This window comes from Macaca fascicularis, chromosome 20 (assembly GCF_037993035.2).
Source record: "Macaca fascicularis isolate 582-1 chromosome 20, T2T-MFA8v1.1".
NCBI classification, from domain to species: Eukaryota; Metazoa; Chordata; class Mammalia; order Primates; family Cercopithecidae; genus Macaca; species Macaca fascicularis.
In genome coordinates, this window is record NC_088394.1 from 74701892 (window position 1) to 74712842 (window position 10951).

At 44.1% G+C, this 10951-nt stretch overlaps 1 protein-coding gene and 1 pseudogene across 3 annotated transcripts in view; both read left to right on the plus strand.

Annotated features, from left to right (window-relative positions):
- Positions 1 to 10951, plus strand: part of WWOX (WW domain containing oxidoreductase) — a 1124793-nt gene that overhangs the window by 691008 nt on the left and 422834 nt on the right. The window lies entirely within an intron of this gene.
- Positions 1 to 10951, plus strand: part of LOC102138128 (small ribosomal subunit protein uS3-like) — a 143148-nt pseudogene that overhangs the window by 26508 nt on the left and 105689 nt on the right.

Below are 10951 nucleotides of genomic sequence, written 5' to 3' on the forward strand. Positions count from 1 at the left end.
TCTGTGGAATGAACAGATTTGGAGTCTGCGTGGATGTTTAGCTCACTAAATTAGTGTGGTCTCACACTGCTATAAAAAACTGCCTGAGACTGGGAAATTTATAAAGAGAAGAGGTTTAATTGACTCACAGTTCTGCATGGTTGGGGAGGCCTCAGCAAACTTACAGTCATGGCGGAAGGGAAGCAAGTGCACCTTACATGGCAGCAGGCAAGAGCAGGAGGGAGGGAGAGAAAGAGGGAGGGAGGAAACCAACCCATATAAAACCATCAGATCTCGTGAGAACTCACTATCACAAGAATAGAATGGGGGAAACCACCCCCATCATCCAATCACCTCCTACCAGTTCTCTCCCCGGACATGTGGGGATTGCAGTTTGTATTACAGTTTCAGATGAGATTTGGGTGGGGACACAGCCAAACCATATCACTCACCAAATCTCATTTTTACAGAGTATGTGTGTCTTCACATTTTGCGTGAAATTTTAGGATGAATGTCATTAAAATGAGGAAAATTGGGAATGAAGTTTAGGTCAGGAAAATTTCAGTGATTGTTTTTTCAGAATCATTATTTCTTGGTTTTTAGGGTCCATGATGCCATTGTTCAAATGAGGCTGTATTTTTTTTTCCCTCTCGTCCTTCCTACTTAGAAGACAGTTACACTGACTCTGTGCCTTTCATGTGTCAATGTCATCTCACAGGACTTTGTGCAAAGAAACGGAGGACTTTCTGGAGACGTTGTGCGGGACAGTGGCCCTGTGTAACTACTAAGCACTTAAAACGTGACTAGTATGACCAAGGGGCTGGATTTTTACTTTAATTTTTTGTAATTTAAATAATTTAAGTAGCTGATGTGTCTGGTGGCTGTCATATTGGACAGCACAGAGTAGACATTGCAAATACAGACGTAGACAGACACCACGCCTGCTGCTAAGAGGCCCCTGGTCCTACTGAGTGGTCAGCTGTTTACACTGACAATCCCAGCATGGTATAATAAGCATTAACAAAGAGACATGTACAGGGTGCTGAGAAAGCTAATTTTTGCAATAGTCAAAAAAGACCTCAGGGCAGACTCCCCAGCACAGAGTGCCAAGCCTTTACCTAAGAAGAGAATCATTTTATAAGTACCTTTTATGTGCCAGATACTAGGATAGGCACTTTGCATAGAAACTCACATTTCAGCTGGGTACGGTCATTCACGCCTGTAATCCCAGCACTTTGGGACGCTGAGGCGGGCAGATCACGAGGTCAAGAGATCAAGACCATCCTGGCCAGCATGGTGAAACCCTGTCTCTACAAAAAAATATAAAAATGAGCTGGGCGTGATGGCACATGCCTGTAGTTCCAACTACTCAGGATTCTGAGGTAGGATAATCATTTGAACCCGGGAGGCGGAGGTTGCAGTGAGCCGAGATCGCGCCACTGCACTCCATCCTGGGCAACAGACTTGGAGACACTGTCTCAAAAGGAAAGAAAAGAAAAGAAGCTCACATTTTATCTTTACTGTAGCTGTGGTTACCAATCCCAAGGATGGGAAGTCTGAAGTTCAAACTGGTGATGATTCCCCCCAAGTCACACAGTTAGGTTTATAGTTAAATCAGGGTGTGCGTGATTTCCAAGCCATATCAGACAGCCTATTTCTTGAATAACCTCCCATCCCCTCTGTCTCCTTTGTGGGGCTCTTGGCAGTACTCTGGTGATTGGTAACCACTGATACGCCCCCAGCCGTCCACACTCGGCTGGAAGGCAGGTTTCACGTAACCGATTTACCACTTGGTAAAGGAAGGAGGTGACAGCAAGACCACAAACTAATAAATACGCCAGTATTGACATAATGTCGGACCTCAGTATGATTGATGCATGTGTTGTTGACTGGGGATGTCACATGTTCAGGCTCTAATCCTGGTCTCAGTATGACTGTGAGGACGGGGCCAAGTCATTTCACAATTTGGGTGAGTGTTCCAAGCTTCTCAGAAGAGCAACGCAATAGAAATTCAAGGTATGAAATTCAAGGTGTGGTCTCAGAGTCATTTTATCTAACAGCTTCTCTGCTATGTTTTCTTAGTATGTGAAATGGGAACATCACTTACCATCTACTCACCTCCTGTTTGAGTTCAAGGGAAGGTTTGCAGATTGGCCTGAAGAAAGACTTCTCTTGAAAAACTCATATGAAAGAGCACATTGCCGTCCCCAACCCTGAGCCATTTCTGTCCTTTTCAGGGAAAGGGAACTGTGTTCACCGGCTCGTAAAGCCCCGGCGTCTCCTGCTAGAAGAAGCACCCACATTGACCCAGCAGTGTGCATGTTCCCAAGGTGGTGCTGGACAGGGATAGCATTTCAGCCCTTGGTCACCCCTTGGCAATAATCTGTTTGATTCACTGCAAATCCTACTTCAGATCTCCATCTGTTTCAGGGGATGACCGGTCTGAATAAAACCAGTGAGCTTAATCTACTTGTGTGGAATGTTATCACTGGAAGGGATGCATAGAGATCACTCTATCGCCTCAAATTATCTCTTCTGCATATCTCACCATTGGAAAACACAAATGTGGCTCCAACTTGTCTTTTTTATTTGTTTGTTTTTGAGACAGGGTCTTGCTCTGTTGCCCAGGCTGGAGTGCAGTGGCATGATCTTGGCTCACTACGACCTCTGCCTCCCTGGCTCAAGGGATCCTCCCACCTCAGCCTCCTGAGTAGCTGGGACTGCAGGTGCATGCCACCACACTTGGCTAACTTTTGTTTGTTTTTAGTAGAGAAGGGGTTTTGCTTTGTTGCCCAGACTGGTCTTGAGCTCCTGAGCTCAAGAAATCTTTCCACCTAGCTTGGGATTACAGGCACGAGACACCGTGCCCGGCTCCCTTTCTCCTTTTTTAAAGTCAGATGTTAAGGCTCAGAAAGGAGCGTGTCTGCCACTGCAGAGGATGGCTGACATTATTAGTTGTTTGCTCTGTCCAAGGCATTGTGCTAAGCACTTTGTACAGGTTGTTTAACCCTCACAAGTCTATGAATGGAGTATATTACCCACTTCGTTTTAAGTAGGAAATTGAAGCTCAGGGAATTGTAGCATAGGACCCCAGTTCACGCTGCTCATCAGTGATGTGACTGCGATCACCACAGCCTATCTGGTTCAGAAGCTTGTTCTCCTAACCAGGATGTGAGAGACATTCTTGTCCCAGGCAGCACGCTGGTGGCAGAGGTGGGATCTAGACCGAGGCTCTCATTCTGTACTCTCTCTGGTCCCGAGGAAGGAAAGGGGAAGGAGAAGGGCCTTTGGAACTGGGCGAACCTAACAATTTCTGCCAGCTCTACTCTTCCCGCTGTGGATTAAAACAGAGGCTCTCAATTGCAGGCACAAAGCAGTAATGAAAAGCCACCACCACAAGCCCTTTCTTGTTTAATGGTGTCTCTTCCATGTCATCTTGGGAACACAGTCAGTGGCAGTACCCAGCAGAAGCCATATGCATACTTTTTCTCAAGTGTTGAAATAAATTAATGGTGTGGCCAGGGTTCTGGTACTTCAGGTCCCTGTCAGTCCCTGGGGTCCTCCACAAGTTGGGGTGATGCTATGGTCACCTGCATCCCCTCCTCTCCAGCCCTCACCTGGTTTTCTTTTCCCCTTCCAAGACAAGACACCCACACCATTCTAATTATCTCTGGAAGCTAGGGGTCAGGAGAGGGGAACCCATAAAGGTCTTGTCTTCCCCAACTCAAGAAGCTTAAGGCTACATTCACTCACTCATTAATTGATTGGTTTATCCATTCACTGGTTGATTAATTCATTCATTCCTTGAGCTGTCATCCTTTGGATGTCATGCAGAGCTGAGTGCTGAAATAAAATGATAAGTCAAAAACAAAAAGGCCTCTGACTTAACAGGACTTCCATGATTTGGAGGAAGAAGACAATAGGCAAGTAAGCAAGTAAGTATACAAGATATAGAAACTATGATGAGAGCATTAAACTAGGCCTTGTGGAAGCAACTGCAGGGGAGGAGGAAAGTCAGGGAAGACCATTTTAAGGAGATGATGTTTGAACTCAAGAATCAAAAATAGTGCAAAGGCTGCATGGGGCAGAATGGTCTGGGCAAGGTGAACAGAAGCACAGAGTCCCTGAGGCAGAAAATAGCTGTCTCTTTGTGAGCTAGAACAAGAAAGGGACCCGTATGGCTGGCATAGCATGGGATAGGGGATCATGGTGGATACCAGCTAGGATTTCACTGTAAAAAATAAAGGAAGCCACTGAAGGGCTTCACGCAGGGCAGTGATGTTTTATAAAGATCTGTCTGGCTGCCTTGGTGAGCATGGGTTCAAAGAGCAGCAGCAGAAGTGTGCAGGATGACTTGGACCATCACCTTAGGGCCAGCCTGCAGACTGGTCTGGCCAAAGGATTGCTGCGACCGCTCAGGGGCCCCTCCACATTTGGAAGATACTTTGGCAGCTGCAACCTCCTGAAAACAGAAGGCTCCAAATTACGAGGTAGCATTCTAGAGCCAAACAAATGCTGTTGTTTCTGACAGGTGCATCAAGACAGGGAAATGATGACACATTCACCACAACTGAGGTGTTGATGGGGTGTGTTGCGATCCCTGGCTTGTTCCAAAGCCTATGTGGGTGGGACTTCTTTAATGTCTGCCTGTAACTGGGCACTAAGCTATAAATAGAGCTATTTTGGAAATTCTGCATCTCAATTTCAAAAAAGTTGGAAGGACAGGAAAGGGGAGCTGTGTTTGAGATCTCAGAAATCTGCGCCCCACCTTGCTATCCACCAGTGGTATTCTGTCAGTCTTACTACACCCTCCCACCTCTAGCCCACCCTCTACCATCCTCACCAGGAAGGAGGCGGCATTCATTTCAAGAACTGTTTTTCTTTTATCAGCTGGCATTACTAGGTATAGACATTCTGCCCCTCTAAGGGGCGATAGGTGAATACCTGTTGCTTTTGTGTGCTTCCTATTTAAAACATGTTTATCTACTCGCCCACTCCCCAACTTTATCCAAAAGTTATTTGGTGTTTTAGAAAGACATGAATATTGGGCTGGGCTCGGTGGCTCATGCCTCTAATCCCAGCTGAGGCAAGAGAATCGCCTGAACTTGGGAGGTAGAAGATGCAGTGAGCTGAGATGGCACCACTGCACTCCAGTCTGGGCAACAGAGCGAGACTCCATCCCAAATAAAATTAGTCAAAGACATGAATATTATCTTCTAAGTAAAAGTCATGATGATGACAGTGGTGGCAATGATATTATGAGCAGGTGACATGCATTGAGCACTTATTTGCTCCATGCAGTGTTCACAGGTCTTTACATGTAAAAACAACCCTGTAAAATAAATAACATTCTCTTCATTCTACAAGTAAACTGAGGCAGAGGATTCCAGCACAAGCAATTTGGTTCTAAAACCTGCCCTTTTAACCTCTAGCAGATTTTGGTGAACTCTCTGTCTGTCTTTGGAAGGGTAGGTGGAGGCTGCCGGGAGAAATAGATGAAGCTGTTACATTTGGTAGCAAATGTGAATCACCACCTTCCCTGGCTTTAATTCCCCCCTCCAGCCTTCTCGAGCCTGGCCATCACCTTCACCCCGTCCTTCCTCTTCAGGCCACCCACCCCTTCCGATTGACCCCACTGGACTTCTCTGCTCCTGGCTTCTGTCTTCCCTCCAGTGACCGCTGTTTTGACCTTCAGCTGCACGAGTTTTCTCAATCACTCTTCTTGCTCCCTCTCCATCCTCTCCATTTTGCCTCTTTTCTTTGGACGCTCTTTGGACACTCTTTTTGCCACAGCTTTGAGGATTTCTGTTTCCTGCAGTCTAAGAGAAAGGTAGAGCTCTCTTTCCCTGGGGCAATGCTTCCAACATTGGTATTCCACAGCACTCCAAGGATTCTAAATACTCTGCCGGAGTAGGGAGGAAAATCATCCAAACTGCTTGGTAATTGAATTCAAGAGTGATGGACCAAAAATTATTAATGCGTTCCCTTCCCTCCACCAGCCAAAGAGGATTCCGTCTTTCTTCTCCTCCCAAATACAGGCTCCATTAACATTTGACGTTTCTTTCTTTCCAGTCTTTCTTTTCTGTATCCTGTTTTGTTTTGTTTTGCAGTTTTCCAATTGTGATCATACTATATGTGCAATTTGAGGTATTTTGGACAACATTATTATGTTACTACAAAAGCCTCATATGCTGTATTTTATAAATATGTGAGGCAATCAATCAATGATAAGATGTACTGTTATTTTATGTTTCACCAAGAGTGGGAAGAACATTGTTAATTATATAATGATCCAAAAATGTCTTCTCTCTCAGAATGTATTATTTTATATCTATTACAAAGGCTCTTTTGACTTAGGCATAGATTTATCATACATCAGGCCATGTCTATGCCTTCCTCTGAACACAATGATTTTGAGTTACAATACTGAATCATAATGTGATCTTTCTGAAGTCATTTTAAGTGTCATTTAAATTCAATATGGAAAGCATCAGCAATTCACCTATATCCACAAAAATGGGCAGCTAAGATCAAGTCACCAGGAAAAACCAAACCAAAACAAAAGCATGTCTCCATATGGATAAGAGATGACCCATCATTTAAAATGGCTGCCTGATAATTGGAGATATATGCACCAGACTTGACTTAACCATTCTCTTAGTCATCAGAGATTTAGATTTCAACAGGTTCCTGTTAAGCTCTCCTTACAGTGTGTGTGGCACTGTGCAGTTGAACGAACCATGCCATGGCCAGTGGAGACAGGCATGGGCTGATGGAGAGGGCCTATGGGGCCACGCCTTGAAGGGGAGGGAAATTGTTAGCTACACAACCAAGAGAGAGAAGAGAGGAAGGAGTTTGTATCCACAACCCAGCTATATTTTGCATAAGTTCTTTCTGCGAAGGGAATGTAGCTCTGTCTACCAGAGCAAGGACCTCTGACTGAGAGCTGGGAGAGGCCAGAATGGGCCTGTAAGAGGTTGATGTGTATGAGACCTGAAGCCCTAGGCCTTTGGGAAGGAGAGGAAGGGCTAATATTTGTGGGGTACCAAGGATGTGCCTGGCATACCCCATATCTTTTACAGAGACATAAATGTCTTCTGAAAGAAAGTTTGATGATGATGATCATGGACGAAGATGAAGATGAGGGTGATGATGTTGATGTTGATGATGATGGTGATGGTGACGATGGTGATGATGGTAGTATGATAATCGTGATGGTGATGAAGACGCGGGTAATGATGTTGATGGTGATGGTGATATGATGATGGTGGTGATGATAATGGAGGTGGTGGTGATGATGATGGTGATATGACACTGATGATGGTGGTGATGATGATGGTGGTGATGACGATGATGATGGTAATGACGATGATAATGGTGATGATGATGATGGTGGTGATGATGTTGACAATGATGGTGATGATGTTGATAATGATGGTAATGATGATGATGGTGGTGATGATGATGTTGACAATGATGGTGATGATGTTGACAATGATGGTGATGATGTTGATAATGATGGTGATGATGATGATGATGGTGATGGTGATGCTGGTGATGATGATGATGATGGTGATAATGGTGATAATGGTGACGGTGGTGATGGTGGGATGATGTTGATGATAATGATGATAATAGTGATGATGATTTCAACAGATACCATGTATTGAGCACTTACTTTGTACCATGCAGTGCTTATGGCTTTTTAAGTGCAATTACACCAAATCTTTATAGCAACCCTGTAAGTCAGTACCATTGCTTTTCCTGTGTTACATGCACATCATTCAATCACTCAACTCTCGTCATAGGTAGATACTATCATTCTCCTTTTATAGATGAGAAAACTGAGGCTTAGAAGGGATAAGCTCAAGTTTACAGGCAGAAAAGAGACAGCAAGTCAAGTCTTGACTCCTTTTGTGACCCTGATGAGATCACAGGTCTTCATCTGAAGAGTGAAGAATCAGTAATCTGTGACTGTAGCTACTTAGTTTTTCTCCATCCAGGAACCCTCAGGCAGCTGGTGAGTGAAGTTCTTACCCATTTAGGGATTATTAATATAGTAGATAAGAGTACGGTCTCTGGAGCTAGGCTGCCAGGCGTGTGACTTTGAGCAAATTATTTATCTCTCTGAGCTCAGTCTCCTCAACTACAAAGGGGGAATTGATAATAGGAACTGTTGCAAAAAACTGTTTTAAGGATTAAATGAGATAATAAAGTACTTAGAAGAGAGTTTGGCATTTGCTAGACTCTCAGTCAGTGTCAGTGGTTCCCATTGTTATTGTTTTAGCTGCCCCCAGTCAGGTGGTTGATGAGGCAGGGGGCCTGGAGGGCAGTCTGGAAGAGAGTGCGGTGACTGCAAGGTCAGCTCCTGACCTTCATAATAAGGACTCACATCTGTCGGTCCCAAGGATCGCCAAGGGATACTCATGGTTGAAGGTGTCTGTGTGTTCTCCTTGGTGTCCAGCGAATCCCTCTTGACAACCTGGGGTCATACTCACAACCTATGACCACATATGAGGAAGCGTGGTGTCCCTTTGCAGCTGTTCCGAAGGTCCCATGGGCAGGAGTAGCCAGAGGAACATGAAACCAGCTCCTAGGTGGTACGTGTGGCAGCAGCGATTATAGCCAAGGAGAAGTTAAATTCTAAAGACTTGGGCTGTCTCCAAGGAATACACTAATTGAGAAATAACACCCATAAAAATAATTCAATACTAGTATGTAAAACTAAAAACAATAACCAAGTGTGACTGGCTGTCTAAGAATTAAGCAAAGTAAGATGAAGTGTCTTTTGCCAGCAGGCACTCTCAGCAAAGGAGATAAGGCTGCAGTAATTCTCCCTCTTCCCATCTTCAGTGGGCAGGTGCAACCTTTGGCTGCAGAAATTCTCACTTCCCAGCAACAGGTTTGAGCACCCTGCTCTGGATGTTTCTTTGGGCAGCAGCGGCTAGGGGAGAAACTCAGTTAAGGCTGTTTAAGGACCCAAGGTGGTCTCACTCTGGAGCCCACAGTTCAGCAGCCGGTGGTCTGCTGGTAAATGGTTAACAACTGGCCGGGCGCGGTGGCTCACGCCTGTAATCCCAGCACTTTGGGAGGCCGAGACGGGCGGATCACGAGGTCAGGAGATCGAGACCATCCTGACTAACACGGTGAAACGCCGTCTCTACTAAAAATACAAAAATTAGCCAGGCGCGGTGGTGGGAGCCTGTAGTCCCAGCTGCTCGGGAGGCTGAGGCAGGAGAATGGCTGAACCCGGGAGGCGGAGCTTGCAGTGAGCGGAGATCGCACCACTGCACTCCAGCCTGGGTGACAGAGCGAGACTGGGTCTCAAAAAAAAAAAAAAATGGTTCACAACTGGCTCTCTGAAAAACAAACAAACTGTTCACCTATACATATACACACACAGATTATTTATTATTGCTCTGAAATATGCGTAGCATTTACAAATAAGAAGAACAGTATACACGGTACTGTTTCTTATAAAGTTGAGATAGTGAATTTTTACCTAATGCTTCTGCTGATTTTTGCTGCACTATTACATCCATTACAAAACCATTGTTGCAGTATAAAATTGTAGTATGTAGCTGCAACATGAATATTGGTTGATATTTTCATTTTTATTAAGAAGTAAGGCGAAAATGAAACAACTAAGACATGTCAAAACTTCACTTATCCTTCTTTGCTGAATTGGATAATGGTTTTAAAATACTAAAAAAATTTCTTCAATTTTTTCTGCTATTCATAATGTAGCATCTGTAGAGCAACACACTTTTGAATTTGAATTAATATTTCTTTTTTATTTTATTTTATTTTTTGAGATGGAGTCTCATTCTGCTGCCCAGGCTGGGCTGCAGTGGTGGGATCTCTGCTCACTACAACCTCCACCTCCTGGGTTCAAGCGATTCTCCTGCCTCAGCCTCCTGAGAAGCTGGGATTACAGGCACCCACCACCACGCCTGGCTAATTTTTTTTTTTATTTTTTGTTTTTAGTAAAGGCAGGATTTCCCTGTGTTGGCCAGGCGGGTTTTGAACTCCTGACCTCAGGTGATCTGTCCGTCTCCGCTTCCCAAAGTGCTGGGATTACAGGCGGGAGCCACCACGCCCAGCCTGAATTAATGTTTTCTACCCCACTTTCTTAAGTCTAGACAATCAATATAGCAATAAATCACACCTGGATTTGTAGCGAATGTCTCTTTCCATGGTGTAAATACCGGTACCATGACCAATTTTAATTTAAAAGTATGAGATCACTGAATGTGGAGTTAGGGAACATGTCATTATATAGTATTTTCACCACACACACGATTCAGTAAATGACTTCAAGAGCATAGGTAACAGTAAAATGTAGTAAAACAATTTAGAAGTCATGAGTTTTGAGTACTTAATACATTTTAGTATAATTTATTTAACAGTAATCTTATATAATTTAAATTTTTTCTTTTAATAGTTTTATTGAGATATAATTCATACACTTTGCAGTAAACCCATTTGAAGTGTAACATTCAGTGTTTTTTAGTATCTTCACATGGGTATGTAATTTTCATCAAAATCTAATTTTAGGATATCTTTGTCCCCCTAAAAGTAACTCGGTGCCCATAGTTGTCAATTTGTCACATCACTCCATTACTCTTTCCTTTAAAGAGCTTGTCATTAAAGACAGCAGGCACTTATACATCTCCTACATAACAAGAACTTTTCTAATACATGCTTTATGGATTTTTTAATTGCAGTAAGATTTACATAACGTAAAATTTACCACTTTGGGGCTGGGCATGGTAGCTCACGCCTGTAATTCCAGCACTTTGGGAGGCTGAGGTGGGCAGATCACTTGAGGTCAAGAGTTCGAGACAAGCCTGGGCAACATGGTGAAACCCATCTCTACTAAAAATGCAAAAATTAGCCAGCCGTGGTGGTGGGCGCCAGTAATTCCAGCTACTCGGGAGGCTGAGGCCGGAGAATCGCTTGAGCCTGGGAG